The following is a 15,125-nucleotide window of genomic DNA, read 5'->3' on the forward strand; positions in this document are numbered from 1 at the left end:
AGGAAAGCATTCCCATAGCCAGGACCGTAGCCCTATTCTCTGCACATGAAGCAGAATATAATCTGGTCATTTGTCTTTGTGTAGTGGGTTTTCCAAGGTTTAAATTCGTATGGTATTTGTGTGGCTATAATCTCTCAAATATCTTGTCCTCTCATATTGTGATCCTATTGCATTTAAATGGAAAAAAAATTCAAGTCAAACTAAAACGATCGAGGTCCTCATTATTAGAACATTTATTAGTACTTTATCTGGGTGTTATGAGGAGTGACAGAAATATACTTTCCTTTCGGGAGGTCCATGCTCATCACAGGCAATTTGGATGTACACGGACACAAAAATGGCCTTTATGCCACAGGAACAAACTTAAAAATAGCCTATTAAACTGATGTATAGGAATTTTCCACCTGAAATCATATTCCCATGGAGAAAGTTTCCCTGGTTACAGTTTTTTTTGTTGGTTTGTTTATGTTTGCCCTGTCCCAGAGAGAATTTTAGACAGCTGGTCACTGCTGTCTGTCTGATATGACGTGCCATGTATTATTAACAAAAATCCTTCCAGTGCCCACTCTGATGGCATGAGGATGTAGTTAAAGCAAGCATTTTTGAGTTTTCTTTGTGCACCATTAAGATATCACCAAATTTCATCAACCTCGACCTAGTTGTCACTTCTAATATCTTAACCCACGATATATGGATTTTTAAACATAGATGTTACTGTTTTCATTTAAGTGGCTAAGAATTTTTCCGTGTTCACAAGTAATGCAAAGCAAAATGATAAAGCCTGATGTTAGTCCGAAAACAGGAAAGTATTGATGGAGGCATTCTAGGTGATTCTGTCCCATAGGCAGATTCATCCTAGGGGAGCATGAGGAAGCTTAGAAATAAGGAAGACTTATTTATCCAGTTAATCAAGACCAGGAAGTGGTGACTTATGTTGCATGCACTTTCATGATAATAGTAGCAGCTTTCATCGATTAAGTACATACTCCATACCAGGCACTGGAATAGGCTGGGGCTTTATGTACAAGCTGTGGGCCCTGCTCAAGGTGATTTAGCAATGTCAGGCTTCCAACCCAGGTCAGCCTGGCTCTAGGGCTCTCCCTTGACCATGATGATTCTACTTCCCGTCTGACGTTATAACACACACTTGGCATCATGAAGTCCTCGTCTGCTTTTGAGATGGCGGAAAGAAGCTAGGTAGATGTCACTCACACCCACACCATAGCAAGTTTAGGCCTCCATTTGGGAATAAACCTAGATGAATTGCAACCCTCTGCACTCTCCTGGTTTTCATTTGGATTATCAAATATTTCAAGCCTCTTAGATCGAGTGACTACATCACAGATGTTGTCATGCAGGGGCAAACATTCCTCTTCCTTCTCTCAGGCCTCCATTTTGTTACTTCTAATCTACACACCCTCTGGTAAATATCAACAACATTTTGAACCCCAGGCTAGAAGCTACAAAAAAATGAGTTTGAGTGTTGATTCCTTGATTAAATAGCAAGGTAGAGATTGACCGTGAGATGTATGAAAGGTGACATAGCTCAGCTTGCCTCTTCCAGATGGTTTCTTATGAGGAACAGGTTTAGATTAAGGAGCAGAAATGATTCATTAGGAAACATTTGGAAACTCTCAGGAATTACACTCACAAAGAAGATACCGCTCTTTGGAAATATTGAGAATTCATGTTTATCTAGTAACCAGGAACATCTGGGAGTGGATTGCAGAGAAGCATTTATATTTGCATAATAATATATATAGAAATTATTTCCACTCTATTCTTCTCTCTGCAGAGGAGAAGTCAATGTTTAAAAGAATAGGGAAATTAAACACAAGGACAATAGAAAGAGTTCAATTGATCTGAAACGTTTGTATACTAACCTGTGCATTGCACAGTGCTGAGAGCAACATAGTAAGAACGAAAAAGATGCAATCTTTGTCCAAGAATAAATAATAATCTAAACATGCCTATTAATAAAGAGGTGTAAAATCTGGGGAAAATATATTGGGAGGAATTTCCAGGTCATACTTGATGGAGGGGGAGATGGGAAAAGAGAGTCTTAAATGATAACAGATGCACAAAGTTCTATCAGCAATTTTGTCCAAGTAATATATATATATATATATATATATATATAAAATACATATACTTTATCATATTATATATACAATACATACAGCTCAAATCGTACCCATGTCCAATGTTGACCTGATAGTCTTAGACTAATTAACAATTACAGAAGACAAAAACAATAACGATGACAAGATAGGCACTTCAAAAGAAAATAATTTGAATGTCAAAGGATTTTTAACTGAGATCCTTGGGAAAACTGATAAAGCTCAGAAACAGTTTTGTACAAAGGAATCTCCTTAAGATAAGGCTGTAAAAATTAAATGTGAGTGGAAAGATACATTGAGCTATCATACAATTGGGAGCGGGTAGGGCCCAACCCCTCATTCCTAGTGACACTTGATTTCTTTTCTCCTTCTAAGAAATACCACAAGGTTGCAATTATCATCTAAATTTTATTAAAAATGAGAAATATATTTTCACGATTTTTAGGGATTTTTGGGGGTTTTTTGAGGAAGATTAGCCCTGAGCTAACTACTGCCAGTCCTCCTCTTTTTGCTGAGGAAGGCTGGCCCTGAGCTAACATCCGTGCCCATCTTCCTCTACTTTATATGTGGGACGCCTACCACAGCATGGCGTGCCAAGCGGTGCCATGTTCGCACCCAGGATCCGAACCTGCGAACCCTGGGCAGAGGAGAAGCGGAACGTGCAAATTTAACTGCTGCGCCACTGGGCCAGGCCCAAGGGGTTTTTAAAATCAAATCCCAAGAAAATCATTTTCTCACTATTAACTATTATATTTTGGCCTCAGCTTTTTTTTTCTTCTTCCCCCCAAACCCCCCAGTACATAGTTGTATATTCTAGCTGTAGGTCCTTCTGGTTATGCTATATGGGAAGCTGCCGCAGCATGGTTTGATGAGCGGTGCTACGACCCTGCCCAGGATCCAAACCAGTGAACCCCTGGGCCACCCAAACGGAGAGTGCAAACTTAACCACTCAGCCATAGGGCTGGCCCCTGGCTTCAATCTTAGGAGGCCTTTTTTCAACTCTGGTTATGCTGATACAACTTCCTGTATATTGTTAAGTGAACAGAATAGATTGCCAAATTGTTACCTCTTGCTTGGGTAAAAAATTTTAAATTATGTACATATATATGTATATGTATATTTGTATACACACAGAACATTCTTAGTATGATACATATTGTATACATATTATATAGATGTATATATAATATACATATTATATAGATGTATATATATAATATACATATTATATATAGTATGATAAAATTAGCTATCATCAATGAGTCTTGTGTAAGGTAGCAGGAGAAAATTAAAAACAGATTAAGGTAAAACATAGCTGCTACGATCCCTGTTTCATAGCTGGTCATAAAGCCCAAGCCGATATTCACAGCTCTTTCCTCCACATCCGTTCCACTAACCCTTTACCAGCATGTAAGCCACTTAGAGTTCCTTACATGGTGGGATGGTTCAAACTTTAATTCCTGTAGGATCTAAGTTCTTGGTGGTCCTGTCCTTACCTGTTTGCCCCAGATTTCCATTAAGCAGAGCTAGCAAACAATGGAGTACTAAGAGGAACACCAACAAATCTCCTGGGTTCTAGACATAGTTTTTCTGGCCCACGTTACGTAACTGCAATTCAATTTCCTTTTAGGGATCAGTACTGGTTATTCTAGAAAATCCAGTGACCCCTCTTCTCTGCTTGTTATTTTAGTGGTATGTGGAGCCTTAAATGATCAGGAGGCAGTTTTGGCACCCAATATAATGGAAACGTTACTCTATTCCCTGGTGGAAGCATTTCTCCATTGGGTACTAGAATCTCCAAACCCGTTGAGCTCAAGGTTGTAGGGATGAAAAATCAAAAGACTTCATCACCAGCACAGCTCCACTATAAGAAATATTAAAGGAAATATCTCAAGAAAAAGGAAAATGATACTAGATGGAAATATGGATTTGCACAAAGGGATGCTGAGCACCAGAAATGGCATGTAAATGTAAAAGATTTTTTCTTATGTCCAATCTCTTAAAAAGATAACTGTTTAAAGGAAAAATAATAATGTTATATAAAATGCATGACAACAATAGTACAAAGACCAGGAGAAGGGAAATGGAATTAACTGCTGTAAGGTTCTTCTGCTGTATGTGAAATGGTTTCATATTGTTTGAATATAGATCATGATAATTTAAAGATGTAAAATATAAACCCTAAAGTAACCACTAAAACACAATCAAGTTATAGCTATTAAGCTAACAAAGGAGATAAACTAGAATAATAAAACACTCTCAATAAATCCAAAACAAGTCAGAAAATGAACAAGAACAGATGGAACAAAAAGAAAACAAACAGAAATATGATATATTAAAGTCCATCCATATCAACGATCTCTCTGAGTCTGTTTGGGCTGCTATAACAAAATGCCACAGACTGGGTCACTTATAAACAATAGAAATTTCTTTCTCATAGTTCTGGAGGCTGGAAGTCCAAGATCAAGTCATCAGTACGGTTGTCTTCTACTGAAGGCCCTCTTCCTGATTCACGGCCAACACCTTCTCGCTGTGTCCTCACATGGTGGAAGGGGGTAAAAAATCTCTCTTGGGCCTCTTTTATAAAGGTATGAATATCCTTCTTGAAAGACTTGTTCTCATGACCTAATCACCTCCCAAAGGCCCCACCTTCTAACAACATCACGTTGGGCATTAGGATTTCAATATATGAACTTGGGGGACACAAGAATTCAACCATAGCAATAATCATATTAAATATAAATGGTCTAAACACCCTACTTAAAAGGCAGAAATACTCAGTTTGCATTAAAAAGCAAGACCACAGATCAAAAAAAAAGCTGGAGAGGCTGTCTTAACAACACACAAAGGTAGAATTCTGAGTATAAAATATAATTAGGAATAAAGAGGGTTGTTTCATAATGATAAAGAGATAATTTAATCAAAAAGATATAACAATCCTAACATTTATGCGCATAATAAAATTGCAAAATACATGAAGCAAAAAAACTGATGGAACTTCAAGGAGAAATAGATAAATTCATAGTGACGGTCAGAAATTTCAACCACCCTCTCAGTCATCAATAGAACAAGTAAACAGCAAGTCAATAAGGACAGAGAAGATTTGAACAACACCATCACCCAACCTGGCCTAACCTTTAAAGAACACTCCATTCAATATGGCAGAATATACATTCTTTTAAAGTATACATGGAATATTTACCAAGATAGACCATATCCTGAATCATAAAACAATTCACCATAAACTTAAAAGGATTCAAATGATCCAAAGTATATTTTATGGCAATGAAATTAAATTAGAAATCAATAACAAGAAGATGCCTTACAAATTCCCAAATACTTGGAAACCAAATCACACACTTAAAAAATCCATGGGCCAAAGAAGAAATCAAAAAGGAAATCAGGAAGTATTTTGAAATCATGAAACAACGTTAACAAAATGAAAAGTATGGCACAAAATGGGAGAAAATACTTAAAAGACATATATCTGATAAAAGACTACTATCCAGAATATATACAGAATTCCTTTAAATCAATAATAAAAAGACAACCCAATTAAAAGAGCTCAATGGGCAACTAACAAAAGGAGTTATCCATATAGTCAATAAACACCTGAAAAATTGTTGACATCATCAGAAATCAGAAAAAGGCAAATTAAAATTAAAATGAGATACTACTAAATACCCAGCAGAATAGCTAAAAGTGAAAAAACAAACAAAAAAATCTACTAACCATATCAAATGTCAGCAGGAATGTAGAAGACTAGAGCTTTTATATATTCATAATAGATGTGTATGATACAATCAATTTGGAAAACTGGCAATTTCTAGTAAAATTAAACATGACCTAGCGAGATATATGTATCTAAGATAAATAAGCTGGCAACACAAAAAGGCTTGTACAAGAATGTTCATAGTTGCTTTAAGTATGTAGTCCAAAACAGACAAGAACCCAAATGTCTGTGTACAGGAGAATGGATAAACCAATTGTGGTATGTCCATAACATAGAGTACTACTCAGAAAAAAAAAACATAACCTACTGGTGCATGCAACACGTGTGAATCTCAGAAATATTATGTTGGATTAATAAAAACAGATCCAAAGGACTCAAACTGAATGATTCCATTTAAATGGAGTTCAAAACAGGAAAAAGTAACTTAAGTTGATGAAAGTCAGAAGAATTGTTTATTTGATGCAGGATAGACTTAACCGGAAAGGAGCATTCATGAGGAAACTGACTGAGATGATGGGAATATTTTATATCTCGATCTGGGTAGTGGTTGCATTGATGTATACATAGGTAAAAATTCATCAAGCTGTACACTTAAGATTAATACATGGTGTTCTGTATAAATTATACAGCAATTTAAAAAATATGACATATGGGGGTCAGCCCATTTGCATAGTGGTTAAGTTTGCACACTCTGCTTCAGCAGCCCAGTGTTCACAGGTTTGGATCCTGGGCACAGACCTAGCGCCACTCATCAAGCCATGCTGTGGTGGTGTCCCACAGAAAATAGAGGAAGATTGGCACAGATGTTAGTGCAGGAATCTTCCTCACTGAAAAAAAAAAAAATATATATATATATATATATATATATATATATGACATATGAATGAATTGATGGGGCCCTCCCAGGATCTTGGAAAGGATCTGTGCAAAACGATCAATTCCAAAATCAAGTCTAAGATAAAATGATAAGAACAAAACCAAACTAATAAATCTATTCACCAAAAATGCAGGATATAAGATCTATTTACCAAAATCAATTGTATTGCTGTACAATAACAAGGAACAATTCAAAAATAAAATGAAGAAAAGAATTCCATTTATAATTGCATCAAAAAGAATAAAATACTTAGGAATAAGTTTAACAAGAGAAGTATAAGACTTGTCTACTGAAAACTACAAAACATTGTTGAAATAAATTAAAGACCTAAATAAATGAAAAAAGTCCTATGTCCGTGGATAAGAAGACTTAATATTGTTAGGATGGCAGTACTTCCAAATTGGTCTATAGAAGCAACGCAATCCTTATCAAAATCCCAGCTGGTTTCTTTGCAGAAATTGACAAGGTAAAATTCATACAGAAACTCAAGGGACCCAGAATAGCCAAAATAATCTCGAAAAAGAAGAACGAAGTTGAAGGACTCAAAACTTCTCAATTTCAAAACTTATTACAAAACTACAGTGATCAAGAATTTGGTATTGGCCTAAGAACTGAGATAGAGATCAATGGAATAGAATTGAGAGTGCAGAAATAAACCCTTATGTTCACAGTCAACTGATTTTAGACAAGGATCCCAAGACTTTTCAACAGGTAAAGAATAGTTCGACAAATGGTTCCAGATCAGTTGGATATGCATGTACAATAAAATCAAGTTAGACCTTTTTCTTACACCATGCCTGAAAAAGAACTCAAAATGGACCATAGACCTAAGTGTAAGAGTTAAAATTATAAAATACTTAGAAGAAAATCTCGTAGTAAGTCTTTGGGCCTTGATTTAGGCAACACCTTCTTAGCTATCATATGAAAGTACAAGTAACAAAAGAAAAATAGATGAATTGGATTTCATTAAAATTAATGAAAATCTAAAGTGAAATCTTTTGTACTTTAAAAGACACCAACCAGGGAGTGAGAAGATGACCCACAGAATGGAAGAAAATAATTGCAAATCAGATATCTGATAAAGGACTTGTACCTAAAATATATAAAGAACACTTACAACTCGTTGACAAGTCAAACAACCCAATTTACAAATAGGCAGCAAAGGGTTTGAATTAGATATTTCTCCAAAGAAGTTATACAGATGTCCTACAAACACATGAAAAAATACTCAAGATCATTAGAATTATGGAAATACCAACATATACTTTAAACAGGTGAAATTTACAATATATTAATTTTATCTCGATAAAGGTGTTTTTTAAAAAGTGTAAATAATTCCTGAAATATTTATGAATAAAGCAATACACTGTCTGGAATCTGTCACAAAATAATCCGGAAGCAGGAAGAAGAGGGTGGGAGTATAGATGAGATAAGGTTGGATACGAATTAATAATTTTCTCAAAGCTCGGTGATGGATACACTATTTCCTCAACTTTTTGTATGTTTGAAATTTCTCATAATAGAAAGTTAAAAATATATACTTAGAAAGTCCCAAGGTATACACAAAAACTTGTACACAAATGTTCATAGCAGCATTATTCATAATTTTCAAAAAGTGGAGATAACCCAAATATCTATCAACTGATGAACAGATAAATAAAACATGGCGTGTTCATATAATGAAATATTATTTAGTCATAAAAAGGAACGGAGTTCTAATAAATCCTACAACATGAAAAATCCTTGAAAATATTATGTTCATTGAAAGAAGCCAGACACAAAAAACTATATATTGTATGATACCATTTATATGAAACGTCCAGAAGAGGAAAATTCATGGAGACAGAAAGTAGGTTAGTGGTTGCCAGGATCTGGAGCGGAGAGGGATGGAAGTGACTGATAATACACATGGGTTTCTTTTGGAGCAAGGAAAATGTTTTGGAATTAGATAGTGGTGATGTAACCGAAAGCTCGGTCTCTGAACCCGACGCCAATCCAAATAACGAGAACAGAGTCTTGAGTGGAAGAGGAAAGGTTTTTACTATGCCAGGCACAGGGAGCAAAGCAAGAGCTCATGCCTCAAAAATTGCTAGCTCCCCGATGAGGAATGGGTAGGGATTTTTATTTGGGGTTTTGGTGGGGGGGGGGCACATGTAGCTTGTGCAGCTCCGTGCTTTCCCACCAGCCTGCGTGTGGCCTTGAGAGGCTGCTTGCAGCAAGGCGGGGCAGGGGGGTGGGCGGGGGGCTGGGGGGGTGAGATAGGAGGATGGCAGGTGGGCGTCCTTCACCGTTGTCTCGTCTTCTTGTTTGAGGCGGGTTCGAGTGTGTGGAGTCGAGGTGTGGGAAGCCTCCGCTCCTTGATACTCTTGAGACAGCGGCTTTCCTGGCAAACTCAAGGACACATGATTAGCTAAACTTTGGTGTGGCTCCAACTCCAGGCCACCTGGGCTTTTCACAATTTGTAACTCCCATTTAGTTGTAAAGCTCAAGGAGTCCAAGTTTAAAGAAACAGGTATTTACATATGAGTGGAGCTAGAGAAGCAGGAAAGGAGGTGGTGGATTTTAGTTTTAACCCCGTATACGCTGGGTTCAATGTGGGGGAACTGATATCAGGGCTGATGTTAAGAGCCTGTAACAGCGATTGCGCATATGCTAAAAACTACCAAATTGTGTACTTCAGAAGGGTGAACTTTATGGCATGTGAATTACATCTCAATAAAGCAGTTATTAACAAAAAAAGATTAAAGCCAAGAAGTAAGTCTGACCAGGTCTCTAAAATAAGAGATTTGAAATGAATACTGAACACAAAGTATAGATCAAATAGTGATTTTTTAAAAATCTGGAAAAAAAGAGCATGGAGAAGTGGTTTATATTACAGAAAGAGAGATGGTCCAATTCTGTAACCAGAGGATAATGCCTGACAGAGGTTTTGCCTGCTTCTACCTCAGGTTTACCATAGGATGTAACAGGTAATGTCCGCCCCATCCAACGCACTGATACCCCTACCCCTGTGCTTGAAGTGCCAGTTGACTGTTGGGAGCTTTAATGTGGTTACCATCCACTCATTAAATATTTGAGGATTAACACACTGAGTTCCCCAACATCGTTGAGAAACTCTGCCTCCTCTGATAAATCCGGTGGGCTCCCTGGAGGAGTGAGGGGATAGATGGTGGATTCTCTGCTGCAGCAATGAGGCTGGACTTCCTGAAAGAGCTGGGGACAGGGCGCTGATGATTGAACAACCCTAGGAAGTCTCCCAGAAGTCTAGCTTCTGAGAGGAGGAAGTCTAGAATTGCTTGAGATTGCAGGAGCCATAGATTGGTTACAAAGGGAAGTTGCTACTAAGTCAAGGTCAGGAATTTACAAGCAGGGTTAACAAGTTCAGAGCATCCTGAGGAAGTGGACACAGGACATGTTGAGGCAATTATAATTCCTCGTTTTGACATGAATGTGGACTAAAGTTATTCATGACACAAACATCACCAACAATCAATCTGCAAGTCTTCGATTAGCATTACATTTGTTCTAGTACTATGCTAATTTGTTAAGACGCTATTAGGCTACCTGTTGAGGGAGAAGGTGGAGTCATTAGATACAGATGATAGAGCTGTCAATGATCCGAGGAAACGTGGATAATAATGACCAATACTTACTCAACACTTGCTGTGTCCCAGGCACTGTGCTAAAGATGGGAAATGTTTTAATTCTTTTAATCCTCACATTGACGCTGTAAGGGAAATAGTATTACCTTTTTATAGGTAAGGGAAGTGAGGCTTAAAGGACATGAATCACTTGACCAAAGGCATATAGCAGTGGGGCCAGAATCTGAAACCAATATCAGACACCTGAAGTTTCCTTCTTGTCCCCTACAATCTATGACCTCAAGGCCATGTAAAGACCAGAGGTTGTTAAATATAGAGATCATCTATTCTAAATATGTGACATTCAAAAGGGAAGGGAAAGTTGAAGTGAGGGTCAACAAGGCAAAATGAGTTATGAAAAAGGGAAGTTGAACCTAAATATATAATGGGCTTAAGTTCATTGCGACCTTTGTGGGAAAGGAATTTAGAAGTAAATCTAGTTTTAACCCCGTATACGCTGGGTTCAATGTGGGGGAACTGATATCAGGGCTGATGTTAAGAGCCTGTAACAGCGATTGCGCATATGCTAAAAACTAGCTATAGCAAGCTATAGTCCCCAGCCTTAGTAAGTTGTCAGTGTCCTTCCTGAAACATAACTAATATGCATGAAACAGAGAGCGACAAGAAAGATGTATAATGAGTGATGAGTATGGTATAGGCTTTAGAAAAGGGAGAAATTAATGTGACTACCATCATTAACGAAGATCTGACAGGAAAGCTTGCGCCTAAAAGGATTTAAATAAATGTAAGCCAAAGTGTATCAACATTTCATATTATATCTTTTAGTCCCTTAGTTTTCCTGTTTGAAACAATGAAGGTAATACTTGCCCTGTCTTATAGCTGTAAGGGATAATGACCAACTCCAAGATGTGGAAATATCTGGAGGAAGGACATTATCTTGTTAACCAAATAGAAAAGGCAAGAAAGTGGGGGATAGGCATCAAAACCTGAACAATTGCATCCTTTAACATAACCTGGACCAGCCTAACGGCACAATTTTGAATGTCCCCTGTATGGTGTTTCTCTAGCATTGCACTGGCCAGAACTTAGCATGTAGATTCCTTTTCACACATTTCTTATTATTTGGCAAACTTTGGAATCTTCAACAAGAGCAAGCAGTTATGTAGCACCAGGGACACTTTAGAGACATAGCTTTAGAGACATATCAATACACTTAACCCTCTTGAAACAAGTCCAGGTGGTAAGTGCTATTATCATCTCCCCATTTTCCTGATAAGGAAACTGAAGCACTGAGAAATAGCTTGCCCAAGGTGTTGCAGCTAGTGAATGGAAGCAGCGGATTTGAATCGAGATAGTCTAACTAGAGCCCATGCATTTAACTTCCAAGCTTTAAGGCAATCCCCCAGCAGACCATTGTGATGCTTTGCAACTGGTCGATATTTCCAAGCGAAGGAAAAGCAGCATAAGGCTCTCCCAGACAAAAGTGTTGCAAAAGATACTGTGCAGGAGGTGTCCACAGACTGCAATTTCACAGCATACCAGAGAGGGTAGAGAGGCCACCTTTACCACCTAGATGCTTTATCAATGATTCTAGAGAGAACCTAGCATAGAGGCCATGACTGGGGAGGGTTGGGCGACAGAGAAACGAAAGATAATAGGAGTAGGGATGTGGAAGTGGGACAGCAGGAATGGATACAAAGTGGTGTAATAGTCTGGAAAGGATTGGAATGCAGGGCAGTATCTTAAGAATCCCAGGCTCATTCTGTTTCATTGAGAGAAAATTTCCTAGCAACAAATCATCCCAGCATCTCAGGTCTTCTATCTACGCTGAAATGTTAATGCAATGAACCACAAGGAGTGTGGTTTCAAAATTGATGGGCTAGCAACACAAACTGGGAATTCTTTTGTTTATTTAAATTTCTATGACAAGGAGATTTGACCAGGGTGAGTTTATGATCCTTGGCACCTTCACAAAAGCACGATCTGGATATTTTTCTTCTAGACACTGTTTATCTAATTGACAGATATTAACATTGTAAACATTTTAGAGGAGACGCTCTGGTGGATGTTGGGGAAATAGATGAAGAGGACCAGCCACTGCTCTCAAGGATCTCAGACCCATATGTGATCGATGACAACGCAGCAAGTGTGTCAACAGAAAACTGATCCCAAAAAGGCCCAGAGGGTAAAAGCCTGACTCTTCCAGAAAGTTTCAGGGAGGAAGTGCTATGGCTGACTATTGCAAGAAGAATCAGATGGAAGGGGAAGATAAGGAAGGACATTCCCGGCAGAAGGGACAGCTTGGCCAAGGTATGGAGGTATGAGGGAGCACGATGAACTCAGGTACTTATAAGATGGTATTCTCTCTCTTCGTTTTCAGCTTAAACAGAACATGTTTATTATCTCACAATTTCTGTGGTTCAGGAGTCTGAGCAAGGTTTAACTGTGTTCTCTGCTTCAGGGTCTCTTACAGGGCTGCCATCAAGGTGTTGGCCAGCAGTGGGGTCTGGTTTTAAGGCTTGTCTGGGGAAGGATCCACTTCCAAGGTCATGTGGTTACTGGCATGATTCAGTTCCTTGCAGGCTGTTGATCTGAGGGCCTTGGTTCCTTGCTGACTGTTGACCAAAGCCTGTCCTGAGTTCTTTGCCACATGGGCCTCTCCAACACAGTGGCATGTTTCATGGAAGCCAGCAAGGGAGAGTCTGCTAGAGACTTGGAAGTTACAATCTTATGTAATTTAATCACAGAGATGACACCCATCATCTTGCTGGATTTCATTGACTAGAGGCGGGTTATTAGGCCAGCCCACACTCAAGGCAAGATTACACGAGGGCATCTATACTAGAAGGTGGGGATTTTGAGGGCCATCTTAGAATCTCCCTGCCACAAAGAGACAGTTCCGTGTAATGGTCTGAGGCGGTATTCAGAAGATCGTATTCATTACTATGATTTTCCATTTATTCCCAGCTAGGAATGGTTAATAACAAGTCAGTAATAGGTGGTGGGGAAGGAGGAGATTGGTAACTTTCTACCCATATGCCCTGCATTGTTAAAAAGACCCTCCCAATTGAAAAACATGATGGAAGATTCTAGCTGTCTCTATAACGGTCTGCTAATTTGCTTTTTTTCTTTCTGCTAATTTGCTTTTTTTCTATCTTCCCAGTCACTGAAGGGAATTGGTGCACCTCTCTGGTACCCATGACACCAAGCCCCTTCCTGGGATGACAAGGGCTCCAGTTCCCAGTCTCTTATTTCCTGTTCATGGCAAATTTCTCCCTAATTTGATTACTACTATATTATTAAACTCCATTATCATATTACCCTTTTTAGCATACAGATAGAATTTTTAGTTTTCCTAAATGCTTGAAATAATTTTTACCCCTTTAAATGCTTTTTCAATGAATGTTACTCATTACTGCTGAGATTGATTCACCTCTGGCTCTTTTCAAAGGGCGTAGCATTAAGGAGAGAGCAGGTTTTGACAAGTTGCTGTCAAAAGAAGGGTTAAGTCCACAGATTTCATTGTAATTCCTGGCACAGAGTTTGAGGTAATATTTTGTACTTATTTTGTTACATGAGCTTTATCATATAACCTCCCCCCGTGCCCCACCACCCAAGGACATTACGGTGTGACAGTTTCAGTGACAATACATGGCTTGTGAGTCCCCTGAAAGAGATCAGAGAGTATCTTAGAAACAAAGTAGGATTTGTCTCTCTCTGATCATGATAACCAGAAATGGAAAAGAACACCGAACCAAAAATAGTAGCACATTTACTCTGACAGAATAGAAACTGGCAGCTTCTGCTTGTGAGTTTTAGGATCTCGAACTAGCAACACCTCTGTGACTCCTTCTACTCATCTGTCAAGCAGCAACGATGATGGAGATGCAAATGCATTTCCCTAAACAGATTCCAGAATTAGTACAATTTGGAGCCCAATGTGAACAGCTCTGAATTTTCTCAGAAGAAAGGCCCAAAATAATCAAGTAGCCCACCAGCCAAAGGGCAGGCAGAGATTGCCGTGGGTTTTAATAAAATTCTATTTATAGCCAGAATTCTGGAGCCACATCCACAATTGTCTGTTAAATAAAGGAAACACAAGATGATCGTATGCACCGTTGAGAACACAGTTAAGTTGTAAAGATTCTAACACAGAAATGAACGATCTTGACGAACAATCTTTAGATGTTATGTCAGAAGGTAGAAAAATCACATGCTTTCGAGTCCAAAAGTATGGATCCTAATCTTCGTTTGGCTATTGTGTGACTCCCACAGCCACTTCAGCCTAAGTCATCAGTTCTCAATCTTTTCACACAGGTACCGCTATCTGCAAAGGGGACCAAACAGATGACTTGCCCAGGAATTTGGGGGAGAGCCTGAAGCCATCTCCTGTAATCGTAGCATCTCATTAAAAAATTCTGATTTATTGTAAAAATCTATTTGAACTTGTGTCTAATCCATTTTTGTATGTGTTCTTGGTTTTCAAATAAAAATGTTTTAAATTAATTATTTTGTGTATTATTTACCTTCCAGAAATTGTGCCATGCTTCGCCTGTGACCTTGAGTAGCCAGTGGAGATTGCTATAAATCTCCTGGTGGGGGAGAGGGGGTGCATATTCCCTGATTTTAAAAGTTCTGGGGCCGGCCCCGTGGCCGAGTGGTTAAGTTTGCATACTCTGCTTTGGCGGCCCAGGGTTTCGCGGTTCGGATCCTGGGCGCGGACATGGCACCATTCGTCAGGCCACAGTGAGGCGGCATCCCACATGCCACAACTAGACGGACCCACAACTAAA

General features: G+C 38.6%; 1 long non-coding RNA gene across 2 annotated transcripts; it reads left to right on the forward strand.

Moving 5' to 3' along the window:
• The first annotated feature begins 12,101 nt into the window (after window positions 1–12,101).
• LOC139077267 (uncharacterized) lies at window positions 12,102–14,838 on the forward strand. 2 transcript variants are annotated; one of them, XR_011529626.1, is made up of 3 exons: window positions 12,502–12,642; window positions 13,784–13,880; window positions 14,650–14,838. It is a non-coding gene; the product is annotated as an uncharacterized lncRNA (long non-coding RNA). The 2 variants fall into 2 exon arrangements; XR_011529625.1 differs by lacking the exon at window positions 13,784–13,880 and having other exon boundaries at window positions 12,102–12,642.
• The last annotated feature ends 287 nt before the right edge of the window (window positions 14,839–15,125 follow it).

This window comes from Equus przewalskii, chromosome 19 (genome assembly GCF_037783145.1).
Source record: "Equus przewalskii isolate Varuska chromosome 19, EquPr2, whole genome shotgun sequence".
In the NCBI taxonomy this organism is placed as follows: domain Eukaryota; kingdom Metazoa; phylum Chordata; class Mammalia; order Perissodactyla; family Equidae; genus Equus; species Equus przewalskii.